The sequence below is a fragment of the Coenobita brevimanus genome, chromosome 102, assembly GCF_032717465.1.
Source record: "Coenobita brevimanus isolate Jiangsu-jjx chromosome 102, ASM3271746v2, whole genome shotgun sequence".
NCBI lineage: Eukaryota > Metazoa > Arthropoda > Malacostraca > Decapoda > Coenobitidae > Coenobita > Coenobita brevimanus.
This window is the reverse complement of record NC_137055.1, coordinates 39578154-39594820: the sequence shown is the minus strand read 5'-3', so window position 1 is coordinate 39594820 and position 16667 is coordinate 39578154. Positions and strand designations below refer to the sequence as shown.

The 16667-nt window shown below is 42.3% G+C and overlaps 1 non-coding gene across 1 annotated transcript; it reads left to right on the top strand.

The window, feature by feature from the left end:
- Nucleotides 1-16048: 16048 nt before the first annotated feature.
- Nucleotides 16049-16120, top strand: TRNAP-AGG (transfer RNA proline (anticodon AGG)). Its single transcript has one exon. It is a non-coding gene; the product is annotated as a tRNA-Pro (tRNA).
- The last annotated feature ends 547 nt before the right edge of the window (nt 16121-16667 follow it).

Genomic DNA, 16667 nt, shown 5'->3' with positions numbered 1-16667 from the left:
CACCAACCTAAGTAAGGAGTCTAGGGGGGATAGAACCTCACGTCGTATGTATAACTCCTAAGGTTAAGCTGTATTTAAGATTCCTTGTATATACGCTTGTCTTCACTCATACAGCTTCCAAACGCTTCATAATTGAATAAAAGTGAGTATGACTGTAACAGAATACGTAAAATGAAATAATGTATGATAGTAGTGTTATGGAGACTTTTTTATCCTGCAAACTGGTTAAGATTCATCGTAATAAATTCTCACAGACTTGTATTTTCGTCGGCTCAGAAGGCTCGCCAACACCTCTTCCCTTCAACACATAACACGTTAGTATTCTCTTGTAAGTTATATATGCAAGGTATGTCGATGCTAAAATAATAAAAATATGAAAGACGATAAATTTAATGTCGTATGGAAAATAAATCGCTAAGGTAAAGGTTCTTGAAGACCTCCTAACCTCTCGAGAATATGGCTCCTGGTTGGTCTGTCGTGGCCTCCCCGATGAGGACGATACCATCTCCTTCATAACCCAGGCGAATAAGAAACAATTAAGCGGAGGAACCTATTTGGCGTGCCCCCATTTGGATAAGACTTCCCCGGCGCTAAAACATTAATTCAATAACGCCACCGACACTATAATTATACCAAATGCTGCTTTATATATGGGCTTCGGTTGGGTCTGTGCCACCGCCTCCTCCCAGAATTCTTCGTCGGTATTACAGGGTCGGGGAATGTGGGTGAGTGAAATAAATTGACTCCGAGTGATAAATGGGCCCGATGGGGAGCCGTGGTGGTAGTCTGTTATTTCACTGAACCTTCCCTCGCTCTGGTGCTGGAGAGGGGCGCCTTCACGTCTTGGCACTGATATGACCGGGCGGTGGGGCTCCCCGGTTATACATGCGCCGCTCAATCCCCTCTATGTGCCACCCCTACCGCCCCACACACCCGAATGAGGATGGCGCATTGTGGAAAAAGGCCAACTTAGGCCAGCAGTCCACCGGGTTCACGTTCAGATGAGCCTGGGGTTCCAATTATACTCTTTTTACTTTAACCTGGCCTACAGTTGGCATCTTTCCACCTTCAGTGCTGACTTCTAAAAGAAGAAAAATAGAATATGATGCTAGTCACGAAGAAGTGTTCTAGAAAGGATGTAGCCGTAGGATGTGTTATTCTGCCATTGAGCTACCTAAAATAAACCGCAAAGGAAGAAATCTGGGCCAAGTTAAAGCGATAAGAGTATAGTTACATCACACATCCCTGAGAGGTTGGGAAAATATATAAAAAGGATAAGAAAAGACAGAGTCGGTTTCTAGGTGGTTCCGAGGGCTTCGATGCACCCTACCCTTAGCGATTTATCAAATCTTATACACCTTAATACAATTCTGTGTTATTTACATTTTCAAGTATCGACAGAGTTAGCATTTATATACAGAGGGTACTGAAGCGCTACGAAATATAAAAAATCAATCAGAATAGGCCTACGACGCACAGGGTTAACGAGATTGTGCGAGCATCCTGACTTTCCTGTTTTTCATTTTATCAGTTATAGTTTGTTGCATGTGGCGACACCCATCTTCCAGCTAAAAGGTGGCTACTTTACATCCAGTGACAATTTATATGCGTTTTCTGCGTTCCGGGGAAACATTTACCCAACCCAAGCCTACATATAAAGCAGCACATATAAAGCCCACATATATATATGAAAAAAAAGAAAATGTTAAAATACTGAGGTACTTAGTGGAACTGAGTGGTAACCATATAAGCAACAAATGGACGCCTGGTGGCCTAGTGAGTTAAGGTGCTCCAACCTGACCTAGCCCACCAGGCATCATATCAAAGGGGTGTTTGATGTTCAATCATCACACAGGCCCGTACTTTCGTCGACTATGGAAGCCTCCTAACGCCTCCTCCTGAGCGATTTATTTTGCTGATTACTCCTTACTCTCCTTTTGTGTGTCATTTAAATCACTGAAATACCATTATACCCAGCATATAAAACATACAAAATGATACTGTCCAGCCGTATCTAAAAACAAACCGCTAAGGAACAGGTACTAGGGAGCTTTCATAATCGGCGAAAATAGGGACCACGAAGCCGCTTGAGGACAAATATCTAGTAAACCTCGTCTTAATTATCTAGACCAAATACCCTAGCCCCGGACCCCTACGATCCTGATGGGGAGATAGTGTAAAATCTTCCCCACGTCTCTCTGTTCTCTATAGTTCGTCCACTGTAACTTGGCGGAAATTTTCGTCCCTTTAAAGCTTATTTTCCGTTGCTCAGTGGCAGAATATAATACAAAGTTACTGTTCCTCAACCTTTCCATGGCACCTCTTCGTGACTAGCATCCTAATATAAAGTTACTGCTCCTAAACCTTTCCCATTACACCTCTTCGTGACTAGCATCATAATACAAAGTTACTGCTCCTCAACCTTTCCATGGCACCTCTTCGTGACTAGCATCATAATATAAAGTTACTCTCCTCAACTTTTCCATGGCACCTCTTCGTGACTAACATCATATTCTACTGTTACTGTCTTGTTACAGATCAGCATTCAGGATGAAGAAACAGCACCTTTAAGCCAAGTCAGAGCAAACCATATATAGTTAGGAGGGAGAAAGTTATCTGAAGCCCTTACGTCCGCTCAGGTATTCAGCTTAGGAGGACTGCCAGAAAGAGAAGTTCATGAAGACTATATCTGACTCTCCCAGTTACAAAATCTCTTCTGATGTGACTAAAATCGTCTGGAGGTAACAAGAGTAAATGGTCAGAGGACTGAAGAGGTTATAACTTGAATCTCGCTCCAGGCAAGGTCATTAGGTCATTTGTCAGGAGGGGCGAAATCCAGGTCATTTGCCGGATGAACCTCTACAGTCCGATGACGTATTTCCTATTTTATCTTCACAGTTTTGATAATCGTAGGGCAGATTTTTTGAATGTGGGGGGGGAGAGGCCTGGGTATAACCTTCAATAATTGCTTAAGTGCAGGACGTCTCCCTTAAACTAAAAATAAATAAATAAATAAAAACTAAGTAACTAAAAAATACAGAATAAATGAACTAATACAAAAATAATAGTATGAAAAATAACAGAAGAAATATGTTGCAGGAGTGATGAAAATCTACTGGTGAAAAAAAAAAATTTAAACTATAGATTCTAGATGTGAAGACAAATCGTCCAGTGGTACCAAAAACAACAGGAAAAAGAACATTGCAGTGAAGAAAAGTCCTCTACCGCTGGGGGGGGGGGGAGGAAGAAACTTCGGGAATGAAGAAATATCATCGGGTGGAAGCAAACACAAAAATATCTCAGGGGCAAGAAAGCCCTGAGAGATGAAATATAGCCCAGTGACAGGAAAAATAATCGAAAAAAAGTCCTGGGAGTGAAGATAACTCGAATAACAATAAAAATAACTAGAACTCTGTAGCTGTCCTGCGGACAGTCACTAGTTTCCACCTACTGTTTCTTATAATGACCCTGACCCCATTGGGGAGATCTGGATTTTACTTTTTTTTTTCCCCCATCAGCAATGGTCCATGCCAGGCCATAAGCTGGGCCCTTCAGATTCCTCGCGCAGTCTCCGGTTCTTCTGGAATCGTCGCGAGACTGTGACGCCGGAATGATAATAATAATACCAGCGAAAACAACAGTCTCCACCTATGTGGTAGGTGGAGGCTAATAATAAAACGAAATAAACTCAAAGGAATCGGTTCGCCAAGTTTCGTCTACTGTCCTCCGGACAGTCACTAATCTCCTGCTACTGCATCATACAACGACCTTGATCCCAGTGGGGAGATTTGGATTTCTTTTCTATCAATAATAGCCCATGCCAGGACACATAACCTGGGTCCTTCAGATTCCTCGCGCAGTCTCCGGTTCTCCTGAAATCATTGCGAGATTCTGAGGCGGGAATAATAATCATACCAGCGAAAACACCAGTCTCCACCTATGTAGTAAATGGAGACATATAATGACGATGACGAAGACGACGACGACGACGATGATGGTGATAATGATGATGACAATAATGAGGATGAGGATGATGATGATGATGAGTGAGAAAAAATACGTCCTGAGAAAAGAAAAGTCCAGCAACACCAAAAATGAAAATAATAATAATAATAATAATAATAATCCTCGTGCAGAGAAAAGCTTACTAAATTGAATTCCCCTCCACTGTCCCACCGCCATAAATTACCCAGACGACGCGTTATCACACACACTCTCCACGTTATTACATACACTCTACGCGCAATTATCCATACCCGGCACTTTTTAGCGGATCAGTGTTAGAGGTCGCTCTGAGCATCACTAGTATTTATGGAGCGTAAAGTGTGAAGGTAAATTTCTGCATCGCTTTGTTCATCTGGGGTTATAATGAGTTTAGGAGTGGTCTGGGGAGGAGAGGTGGGATTTGAGGGGATAAAAGTATATGTTTGTACTTTGTGTGTGTGTGTGTGTGTGTGTGTGTGTGTGTGTGTGTGTGTGTGTGTGTGTGTGTGTGTGTGTGTGTGTGTGTGTGTGTGTGTGTGTGTGTGTGTTTTATCACCATTGTTACTGCCCTAACCTTTTTTTTTTTTTTTGCAAACACAGTAATGAAAATTTTCCATGGTTATTCACTTCAGGCTCGGTCATACATAAAATGTTCTGGTTTATATTCATCATAACCCTATTTCTCATAAATGAATGGGACATGTAGGATCTTGAACATGTAAAGGAAGGCACCGGTGGTACGTGGTGGCAACCGTCATCCACTCACTTGATGTAGTATTGCCAACTTCTTCCTTAGTCTTTATCATTCTTTTTCTGTGCCTGCCCTCCTCTCTTCCTGTTTCACCCATCTTTCCTGTCACTTCTTATTGCTTTTCTTTCTTTTATAAATAGCTTTACATTGAGTGACAAGCCAAATGGTTTCCTGTAAGCCAAGAAACCATTTACAAAGCTGTTTGGTAACCATATAACCAAACGGTACGTGCTCCCTACTTGTCAACAAGTGGGTTGGTGGAGGGTTAGTGTCCCTCCCCGTAAAACAAATAACTCAAAGTCAAATGGCCACCCCTTACGGGATTATGGCGTCTGGCAATAGATAGATAGATGGACAATTCATCTAAAGCTAAACATGTGGCGAGGCTGGTAATTCGTCCTTATTTCTGAGCTCGTTACGAGTATTATTGGTGGTTAAGAAAGGTCCTGAACACCTCTTCCTTACCTATTTATTTTTCGACACGGCCGACTAATATCTTTTTGCACATTGTTTATGCAGAGTACTGAGAGATCAGGAGAGGACAGTATGGTGCAGTACACAAAATAAATCACCTACGAAAAAGTGTTAGGGAGTTTCAACCAATAAGGGTCTACGTGCAACAGTGGCAGAAAAAGGATTACTTGAGATAGTTCTTAGAGCCTTTGAATAATAGATTTTTCTTTTAGGCCAACAAAATCTTACCGGTGTTAGTCTCAATTGTTGCTGCTATTGTGGCCCTGCTATTGGCTCATCTAGACGTGAACCCAGTGTACTGCAGGCTGAAGTTGCCCTTCTTCTGCAGTTCCCAATCCTTCCTTTGAGGGATAGGGAGGAAGTTAAGAGACTGGCCGGTAATATCTGTGCCAGGGTAAAGGTGTTTCATCCTTCCTTCGGAGGATAGAAAGGGAGTTAAGGGACTTCTCGGTTATATCGGTGCCAGGTGTTTTTATTAAGCGCCTGACCTGAGTAAAATACCCCAAAGGCACCAACCGCAGCGAAGGGTTTAAACCGAAATTCACGCCCACAAACCCATGCTTATTGCGGACGGGAGTGCGGTTGCGGTACAAGTGAGTTGAGCTGGTAACTTCCTGATACACAGACACATATTCTGATTTCATACGTTTTTCTTCACGCATACACTAAACACTTAACAATCAAATGAAGTGAATATTTAAGAGACAAAATACCAAAAACAACATAACATGTGATAATATTAAAATGTAATGAGACTTGGTAATCGTAAATTTCGCTGTACTCATACTTAAAATCAGCCAACGGTCTAGTTTCCTTGTAGAGTAGCAGTAGTAGTAGTCGTAGTAGCAGTCGTAGTAGTAGTTATTGCTGTTGTTCTTGCAGTAGCTCCTGGTGTGCAGGTTTAAGTTGCCTTTCTCCTGCAGTTCACAGTCCTCCTTTTGATGGATAAGTGGTCAAGGGATGTTTGTACATCCAGACAGATGAGTCTCCCAGTCATATCGGTGCCACTACATGAAGGCGTCCCTCTCCGGTATCTAGTATGGTTGTCAACTGATGAGACAGTAATGTATGCTGTGTTGACTCGGCCCATTATGTTGCATTGTCTCTCGTATCACTCCATCAGTCATCTAACCTTTCTCTGTTCCTTTACCTATCTCCTGCTCTGTCACCCACCTGTCAGTCATCTATCGATCTATCACATGATCAGCCTATAATATCACATGCTTCTTTACCCATTTATCTTCCATCCACGCACCTACCCAGTCATCTAACAACCTTTCTCTGTCCTCTCACCCATCCTCTACTTCGTCACTCACCTATTAGTCATCAATCTAACACATATGTTTTTATCCATGACTCTTCCACCAATCTATCCATCCATCCAATCACTGAAACCATCTGCTAACTCTAACTTCTCTGTCCCTCCACCTGCTCGTTACCTCATAAAATGCATCAGCCTATCAACCCACTCTATATTTTGTCGTTCATCTGCCTAAACATCTATCTTCTTTGCATCCGTGTTGTCTGTACATACATCCACTAAATCATTATTGGTCTTATCATCCATCAGTCTCTACAATATACATGCTTTCGTCTATTTACTACATATTCATCTAACATCCATACATCTACCAAACAACTACACAACCTTCCATTTCACGTTTCTTCCCTTTTCTTTCCTCTTCATTTATACTTATCATCTCCTTCTCTCTACCCCCCCCCCTCCGTCCTCTTGTCCGTCTCACTTTTTCTCCCCTTTTCCTCTTTCTCCCTCTCCCTCTCTCCACTGTCTACCTCCCTGTATCCCCACTTCTATCTCTGTCGCTCCCCAGTTTCTCTTTCTTCCTCCCTCTTTCCTCTATCTCTTTTCGCCGTTCCTTCCTTGCCCTTCCCATTCTCCCTTTTCTCTTTCCTTCCCTTCCTTCACCAGCTCACCAACTTATCATCTCTTCAGCCATACATCCATCTATCAAACTTCCCAACTCTCCATCCATCCATTTATTTAGGTTACCACCTCTCCATCCATCTGTCTATACAACATCACCTCTTCATCTATCCATCTATCCATCTTGCTAACAACCTCTCTAACTATTTATCTAGCTTACCATCTCTCCACCCATGTATATATCTACCTTACCACCTCCCATCCATCCATATATCTAACTTACCATCTCTCCACCCATCCATCTACCCAGCTTACCACCTTTCCATCCAATCTTCCCTCTATCAGTCCACCTACATATTATCTGTCCATTCATCCCACTGATCTTCCATCCGCTCACCCACTTATCTCCCATCCGTCCGGCCCTCAACCTTCCCCCATTTGTCTCCTATCTACCCATAACTCCGGCACTATCTCATCAACCCAGCCTTTACCCATCCGTAGAACAACCATCCATTTTCCATTCACTCATAATTCAGTTCTCCCCTCCCCAATCCCACCCACCCACCCCTCCTCCTCCTTCCCACACCTTTCTCTTTTGTTGCCCTTTGTTTTCACCTCAGCCATACCTACTTTCCACACTCGTCGTCATCATCATCATCAGCCGCAGCAGCAACAACAATATTATCATCATTATCACCCCCGTTCTAACCATTACCTTCTTGTCCCATTTTAAATTCTTTCAATGCAATAAAAACCATCAATTTATTATTTCATTCTTAGCTCTTCCAGTACAATAGAAACCACCTTTACCTTACTCTTAAATCATTCATTACGCAAAATCCTCCCTGACGTATATAAACTCCTTTCGTAACTACAGTAAGAAAAAAGATGTGCAGAACGGGTTAACGGAGAGTTTTTAATCTTACCACCACGTTACAGTTGCCTAAGCTGATGGAAATAGTCTTCGATTGCCGGATTAAAGAGGGGGGGAAACAGGTGTCGCTATGAATAAGAGGTAAAAATTCAATAAACGGGGAACAAGTTACTTATACGAAGATCTGACATGCATCAATAACGAGAGTGTCTGTATACTTCTCTCTCTCTCTCTCTCTCTCACTCACTCTCTCTCTCATTGCCCCTACTCCCCCCAGCACCCCTAAATGCCTCCACTCCACAATAGCGTTTCCCCAACCTCCTCCTCCTCTTCTAAAGCTCCCGTCAGCATGCAAATATAATACCGCCCATTCCTCCTCCTTGATTCTAACTCTTAGCCACATCACTCCCATGCTTTCCGCACCTATAAATCCACCTTTTTTATCGCTCTCTAAACCCGGCACATCTTGGCGCTCGAGTGCGATTTTGGGGTAAACAGGGAGGGGAGGGTTGAGTAAGAGCGAGACTCGGGAGATACGGTGGGTGACAAGCTGGGGCCCACCTGATAATTAATGGCGGGTAGGTAAACAAGATCTCAGGGACCTTTAACTCTGGGGCTCACATTTATAAACCTGCCTACGCTTAAGCTGTGTGTAAGACTGATAATATATGCGTCATACAGCTACCAGGCATTAAACAGTCAGATCAGAGTTAGGCCAATATTAAAGTGACAGTCACGAAAAACAACACGCGCTTGGGTAACAGTTAACTGATATGGTCGCCTGTTTGTTGTTGATATTGGGTGGTTCTCTGTGAATTTAACTGGGGATTGTGGGCTGGTGTGAGTGGCGTCAGCGCTGATTGCACAGAAGGAGGCAAGAAGGGAGGAAGATAGATGATAACGAGAGGAGAAAGCCGGCAAATGAAGATGAAACAGGCAACACGTGTGGCAGGTGTGAAAACAGAGAGATATGTAAACTGTCTTATTGCACAAAGCATCAAGAACAGGGAAAGAAACGATGACAGAAAGATACGTAAACTTGTTCATTGCACAGAACAGCAAGAATGGGAGAAGAAAGATGAGAGAGAGAGAGAGAGAGAGAGAGAGAGTGCAAACTTGCGACTGCACAAAACAGCAAAAGCAGAGGAAGAAGCGATGACAGTCCAAGAATAAGTAAACCCCAAAACTCTGCCAGTGATTGTTGAGATGGACTGCAGAATAAACACACACACACACACACACACACACACACACACACACACACACACACACACACACACACAGTTACTAATTGTCGTTTCAGTGTGTTATCGAATGTACTGAGACCGTCATCCATCGAAGTTTAGAGCTCCCCATAAGAAGTTGCGTAGCACCTCTTCCCTGGCGATTTATTTTGCATACCGCACCTTAACAATCTCTAGTCACGTAATGATATGGTTTTAAGTGGAGGTTTGGTAGCAACTCTTACTAAGAAATTTACTCTGCATATTACACTTTAACATTCTCTAGTAAGTCGCTGATATTTTAATTTCTACACAGCTTGAATCAGTAATATAAAAGAAGATATGAGGGTGTAATGTGAGCAATAAATCGGTAAGGAGAAGTGTTACGAAATCTATAAAGCCACTACAATTACGACCTTAAGAGTTTGACAGGATTTATAATGTTACTCTTGCTATCTCCAGACGATTTCGTTGCCCTTAGAAAAGCTCTTCAGTCTAACTGTGGTAAAGACTACATATTATATAGATAGATAGATAAATAGATAGATAGAGAGACAGATAGAAGCAGGAAGTCAAATGATGAGAAGGTGTTTAGCACTGCTCGATTTAATGCATTTATTCAAATATGTATACAACTTATTTAAAATGTAATATTACTGAATAATCACTATTTACTATAAATATTATATGTATACAATATTATGTTACTTTACAATATTATATATTTCACTTAATTAGCTTATAAGTTCATTATAATGTGTATGTGGTATGTATTAATATGTTATAACTATTAAATGTCGATGGTACGCCATTTTCGCGCGACCGAGCAGTGTGGTAAAGACTACATATTATATAGATAGATAGATAAATAGATAGATAGAGAGACAGATAGAAGCAGGAAGTCAAATGATGAGAAGGTGTTGTGTCTGCGAGAATCGAGCAGTGCTAAACATGCTTACACACTCTTAACACTGAGGAAAGCTGACGACAGCGGCCAGTAAGGAGATGATGCAGTTAGCTGTCAGCAGTCCTCTCGTGAACAAAGATCCACGAGGAACACACGTGACACACCCCTGCTACACCAGATTTTAGGAAAGAGAGTTTAGAAGGAGACAAGCGACCCTAGAGAGAGGTCGAGACGGAGATTAGCCTTAGAATAGAAAGAGAGAGAGATAGCGAGACAGGGAGGTAGCTACCCGGGACTTATACCCTTCCCATGGGAGAGACCTGTTTAATATTTCCAAGACAAATAAAAATAGTCCCATACTATTCTTTACCTCTCCCGTCACTACATGACATCTGGTGGGGAAACTACTACAAGATATAAAAGCCGCTCGACCACAAGTCTAAAATATACTTCTCTACAAGTAACTACAAAGTCTTTATGACATAACATCCTACTTTCAGGGAACAGAGAAGTTGTTGAGTGACTTTTGTATAACCAGGTAATGAAGTTGCCTGGTTACTGATGCTCTCTCTCTCTCTCTCTCTCTCTCTCTCTCTCTCCAATCAACAAAATTAAAGACTGATCACTCTCGCTGCGCTATGCATTATGAATCACAAGCCTAGGATATATGAAATGCTGTAAACCATGTCTTGTATTGACAGCCATTTATTTTCTATCCCATAATTTGCAGTAATATTTCTGGGCGTCAGACTGCATACATATAGTCTCCCAGAATTACCAGACATATGATGCTTTGGGGGGGGGGGGGCCTTCACGTGGTGGCATCGATATAACTGGGCGGCTCAAACTCCTAGTTGTACAAACGTCCCTCAGCTACGTCCCTGTTCCCTGAAAGGTGGATGGTGGAGTGCATTAAAACGACAACTTTAGCTTGTAGTTCAACGGGTTAACGTCCAAATGAGCCAAGGGTAACTACTACTACTACTACTACTACTATTACTACTACTACTACTGCTACTACCACTATTACTACTGCTGCTGCTGCTACTATTACTACTAGCAAACGTACTGAAACGTAAGGATAAACACGGATGGAGTCCACTTTCATATTTACACGGTAGCCGTACTTGCAGCCTGTACATTCGCGGTGGACAGTTCATCTACGCTTAAGGCGAAACTCTAACCCTCTTGATGGCTGCAGTTACCTCGACAAGTAAAGAGTGCAGAAGAACATTTTGAACTCAACTGTACAGTCAAATACAAAAATTCGTTCGTTTGTCATTCCTACATCTCTCATTGCTGGAGTCAGATGCTTGAATGAGACACAGGGAACAAAGGAGCATATCATCATCAGGAAATGGATATATATACACCCTATACACCTTAGTCCATAACATCACATTCCGGCATCTATGAATCGAGCTGTGATAGAGAGGTAGGAGAGGCAAAAGGATTTCTGTATTTAAGTGTACATATAAAAGCTACATGATACACAGCATACGGGACTACCTATGTGAACTGTACTTTAGCTCATTATTTTCGTAGTTCACCTAAGGGAGCACCGGCCACCCCTCTGGGTAACCTGGAGAGTTCTTTAGCGGATCGAAACATTAGATAAACCCTTTCTAAGGGTTACGGGAGACTGTTTCTCAGCCCTTCACAACGGCATATATTCCATAAGTTATTGAAAATCGCCTGATAGTTGCTAGTAAAAAAAAAAAAAAAATCGTACCCTCGCCGTGAGGTCTTTTTTCAGAAACTGGCAGTAGTAGCAGTGCTGGAGAGGGACACCTTCACGTGATGGCACTGATATAACTGGGTGGCTCCACTGCTAAGATATATAAGCGTCCTTCAGCTCTTTCCCTATTCCCCAAAAGGAGGATGGTGACCTACAGCAGAAGGGCAATTTCAGCCTGCAGCTCACAGGGTTCACGCTTCAGATGAACCTAAGTCCAAAACAGCAAAAAAATGCATAAATAAATAAATAAATAAGTAAAAAAAGGGAACATAGTACTCTTCTCCACTGGGTGTCATCCCTAAGCTGAATAAAGTTGCCTGATGGTAGCAAAAATAAGTCAGACGTCATGGTACCAAAAGACTTAAGTTTACTGCAGTTTACTACCCACTGGGTGCTGAAGAGGGGCCCCTTCATGTGGTGACACTGACATAATCATGAGGTGAGTATCCTGGCTATAACCAAATGTCCCTGAGCTCCTCCCAGTCTCACAGAGGGAGGATGGTGGGCTGCAGGAAGGCAATTTTAGTCTGTAATTCACTGGGTTCACACTCAAATGTGCTGAGGACGACAACAACAACAACATCTACTACTGTTACTAGCACCACTACTATTATACCACTACTACTACTACCCTTACTACTGCTGCTTCTGCTACTACTACTACTACTACTATTACTGTTACTACAACTGCCACCAAGTGACCCCAGGGAACTCTCTCTCTCCCCTTCCTTTCGACCCAACAAACAGCCGAGGCCACAGAAGAGTTTCTTTCATTACCCCACCAATTTACAGGCATCAAGAGAACAATGAACTCCTCAACCACGATAAATTATTATAAAAATGCCTGGTTCATTTATTCAGCACCAGGGAGAAGGAGGAGGAAAGGAAAGGAGGGAGGGAGAGGAAAATATACAGACAATTCGGAAAAGTGGAAGGAAAAGATATACAAAACGCTTCTTCCTCAGCTTTCTACCCGGTGAGATTAACCCAGGGGTTCTCCAAGAGATAATGCCTTCCTTCGCTCACATCTTTTCTCTCTGATCGCCAATTTGGGTGGTGTGGGGTCAAGCAGTTGCGGCCTCACCCCTCAACCCCGGAAAGAGGTGTTTATAGGTGCGGTTGTAAGTGTGTTTCCGTAGACGCCGCCGCCTGCCTCGCGATTCCGTTTCTCCGTCGTCGGGGTCAGAGTGCTTAGCCGTAATGTGTATTCATTTTGTATGTAGTTGGTAGATAGGTTTTCCTCGTTGACTGCTTTTTCTGGCGCTTAGATCTTTCAGCATATAATTTCCAACAATTTTATATTATTTACAACTTGGAGATAGGCTTTACTTGCTGATTTTCTTGCGTTTAGAGCTTCCGATATACAATTTACCATAATCTCTTAATATTTCCATTTTGTAAGTAGCGGTAGCGGTACAGAGGTGTTCTTACTTGATATTGTGTTCTTATGTTTGCACTTTCCAGTATATAATTTACAACAATATCTTAATATTTTCATCCGGTAAGTAGCAGTAGATAGGTTTTCTTCGCTGATTTCTTTTTCTTACGCAGAGAATTTCCAGTATATAATTTACAGTAATTTAGTCTTTTCATCTTGTATGTAGTTGGATCTGCTTCACTGGTTTCCTTTTCTGACGCTAAGACCATCCAGTGTATAATTTACAGCAATTTCTCATTATTTTCACGACCGCTATAATATTCTTGCTACAACCAAATGAAGCTCTGCAAAGGCGGTCCCCTCCAGAAAAACTTAAATAAAAGATAAAACCAAGATCCGTTAGTTTGAAGATGCTTTGACACATTACGCTAAATTCTTTCAATTCGATGACATATATATTTCTTTCCTTTTTTAAAATAGTATACTTCTGACCTCCAGACGATTTTATCCACCCTAGGAAACGTCTCCAGTACTGAAGGCGGTAGGTAAGACTATACCGGCGTCTGACTCCCTTGTGCTTGAAAGAGACTCCTGAGCTGAATACATTTGTGGAAGCAGCAAGAACAAGCTAGAAAAGACGTCGCTGAATTCAAGGGGTCAGAGTGCGTTTAATCTGACAAGGATCCCTAACCCCTTTCAGCTCGGTTGTTGACCAAGTGTAGTTATGCTGGAAGGCTGATTATACTGTTGCATTTTTACTGCAACATGACGTAAATTTGCCATCTTTCCACACTGAATTCTGGGTTGAAACAATAGCTTAACACCTGAATAAGATGCTAGTCATGAAAAAGTATTGTGGAAAGGATATAGAGCCACAGTACTTTTTTCTCTGCCACTGAGCTATGTGAAATAAGCTGCTAAAGGACGAAACTCTGGGCCAGGTAAAAGTAAAACCAATATATTTACCTACGAAGAAAATTCATTCCCACATAACAAAGGCTTATCGAACTCCACGCAACCACATCTAAATATTCAAGCTCTGAGAGTGGGCCAGGTCCGTCAGATGAAAGAAAATCGACAAAAATCAGTACTCATTTCTCAACAACACCTCCCAGGAACTGAACTCCCCCCCCCCCCGGGCCCTCCAGGTGACAAATCACGCCGCTACCCGGCTACTTTTCAAGCACAGATTTCCGTGTTATCTGTTCATTTAGTTACTGGACAGACTCACCGTTACCTCGATAACTTAGAAGGTCTTCTAGTATCGCTTCCTTAACCATTTTATTTCGGATATAACACCCATATTAAATTGTGTGTGTGTGTGTGTGTGTGTGTGTGTGTGTGTGTGTGTGTGTGTGTGTGTGTTATCCGGTTCTTTTACATACTTCTTGCTGTGACCTCAAACTCATCTAAGACGAAAACCCCCTGGAGTGCAGGCGTAAGTTTCCCTCCTCTTGCAGTCCACCATCCTCCTTGAAGGGATAAAGAGATGACTGAATGATGTTTGTGTAACCGGGCAGTGGAGCCGGTCGGTTAAATCAATACCACCACATGAAGGCGCCCCTCTCCACCACCTTCATGTTGCCAAAAGCCGCATAATTTACCCACAAAAATATATTAACCTGAAAGACTTAAACCGGTAAGGAACAGGTGACACTGAACCCCCAATCTGACGAGAGTATGGGCCATATTTTGCGTTGCACGGGAGGCTTCGCAACACCTCGTCCGTAGCGATTTATTCCGCATATACAGAGTGTCTCATGAAACGTGTGCCAGCCTTCAGGAGGTGATACGTGGGCGAATCTTTTATAACAGATGCTATATAACAAGAAGTCCAATGCTTAGTCGTTGCGGAGCCACAAATTACTGATGACATGGGCGCCTTATGAGGGACACCATTCTCACCCATAAGGTCTTCAGTAATTGTTGCTCTACAACTCTTGAGAATCAGAACCATGTTGATAGAGCAATTATAACTCAAAATTAGCCCACAAAATAGCCTAATGATGCTTGGCACACGTTTCACGGAACACCCCGTATACTCCCATTATCTGCTCTGATTTAACTGGACCCGGATTCACAATCATGGGATGAATACTCCGTCGTAACTGTGACTTGTTTTTCCCGGGTAGGAAATGGAGAGGAAAGAATCTACCCATGTCTTTTGTTATGAGAGGAAAATTGTTGTAGGTTTATATCACTATTTCTTGCAGAAAAGACGAGGTAAGGGGAATGTAAAGTTTCCCATGTCACTAGTTCTTCCTGGAGAAATAAAACTGTGACAGGGAATCGACGGTAAAAACACTGGATAGGTCCACCCAAGAACTTGTTGCTGTTGTTAGTATTGTTGTTGTTGTTGTTCTTGTTCTTCTTCTTGTTGTTGTTGTTGGTGGTGGCGTTTTGTGGACCTACAGGTGTACATCTGAAACGTGAATCAAATGGACTAGAGGCTAAGCAACCCTCCTCCCCCAGTCCACCACCATCCTTTTTCAGGAGAGGGAAGTAGCTGAGGGACGTTTATATAACCAGGCAGTCGAGCCGTCTGGTCTTACCGGTGACACCACATGAAGGCGTCCCTCTCCAGCACCCCCTTGTCGGATGGTTTAACAGTTCCACCTGGTTAGACCATGACCCGTATTCTAGTCAGCTAAAGAGGCTCCCTAACACCTCAGCCTTACCGGTTTATTTTTGCATGTGCCACGTTACTATTCCGTGGTACAAATGTGGACATTAATACTGATCCATATCCTTACCGTAATAACCTGAGAATGAACCATGAGTTTTGAACCTAGTGATAGGTTCTTCAGAGCCCAGTTAAGCTCCCAATGAGTACCGGCCTGATGGTCTAGGGGTATGATTCTCGCTTAGGGTGCGAGAGGTCCCGGGTTCAAATCCCGGTCAGGCCCATGGTAATGTTTTGCAACGAGAGTGGCAAAAATGATGCCACGATTGAGGAACAAACCATACGAGGAACATTACGAAGAGTTAAGTCAAACTGACTTAGAAAGCGCGGTCTGCGAGGGAATTTGATTTATGTACACTCATATAATATTTGTTTTTAGTATGGTAATATGGCAGTTAAAAAGTACTTCACATTAGACTGATAGAATGACGCAAGAAGCAATGGTTATAGAATTATTGGCCAATGTTACTAATCACATTAACAATGCACATCATCCTTAACAAAGTTGTAAATAAACAGAACAAACTCCCTAGTTATGAAGTAAACTGTGGTATCGGAATAATATTCAAGAATCGCTTTGATAAATATGTAGCTCCAAATATCCAGTGAATCACGTCATGGCTGAAAATAATGAAGGTATCTGACTAACTATTATTTCCTCTCATTCAGATCATAGGGAATCCGGCAACAGCGAAACAACGTTAAGTAGTTACTAGCACCTTTCGTTTAAAGATTAGGTTAGTGCAGAATATAGTTTTCCAATCAACCTT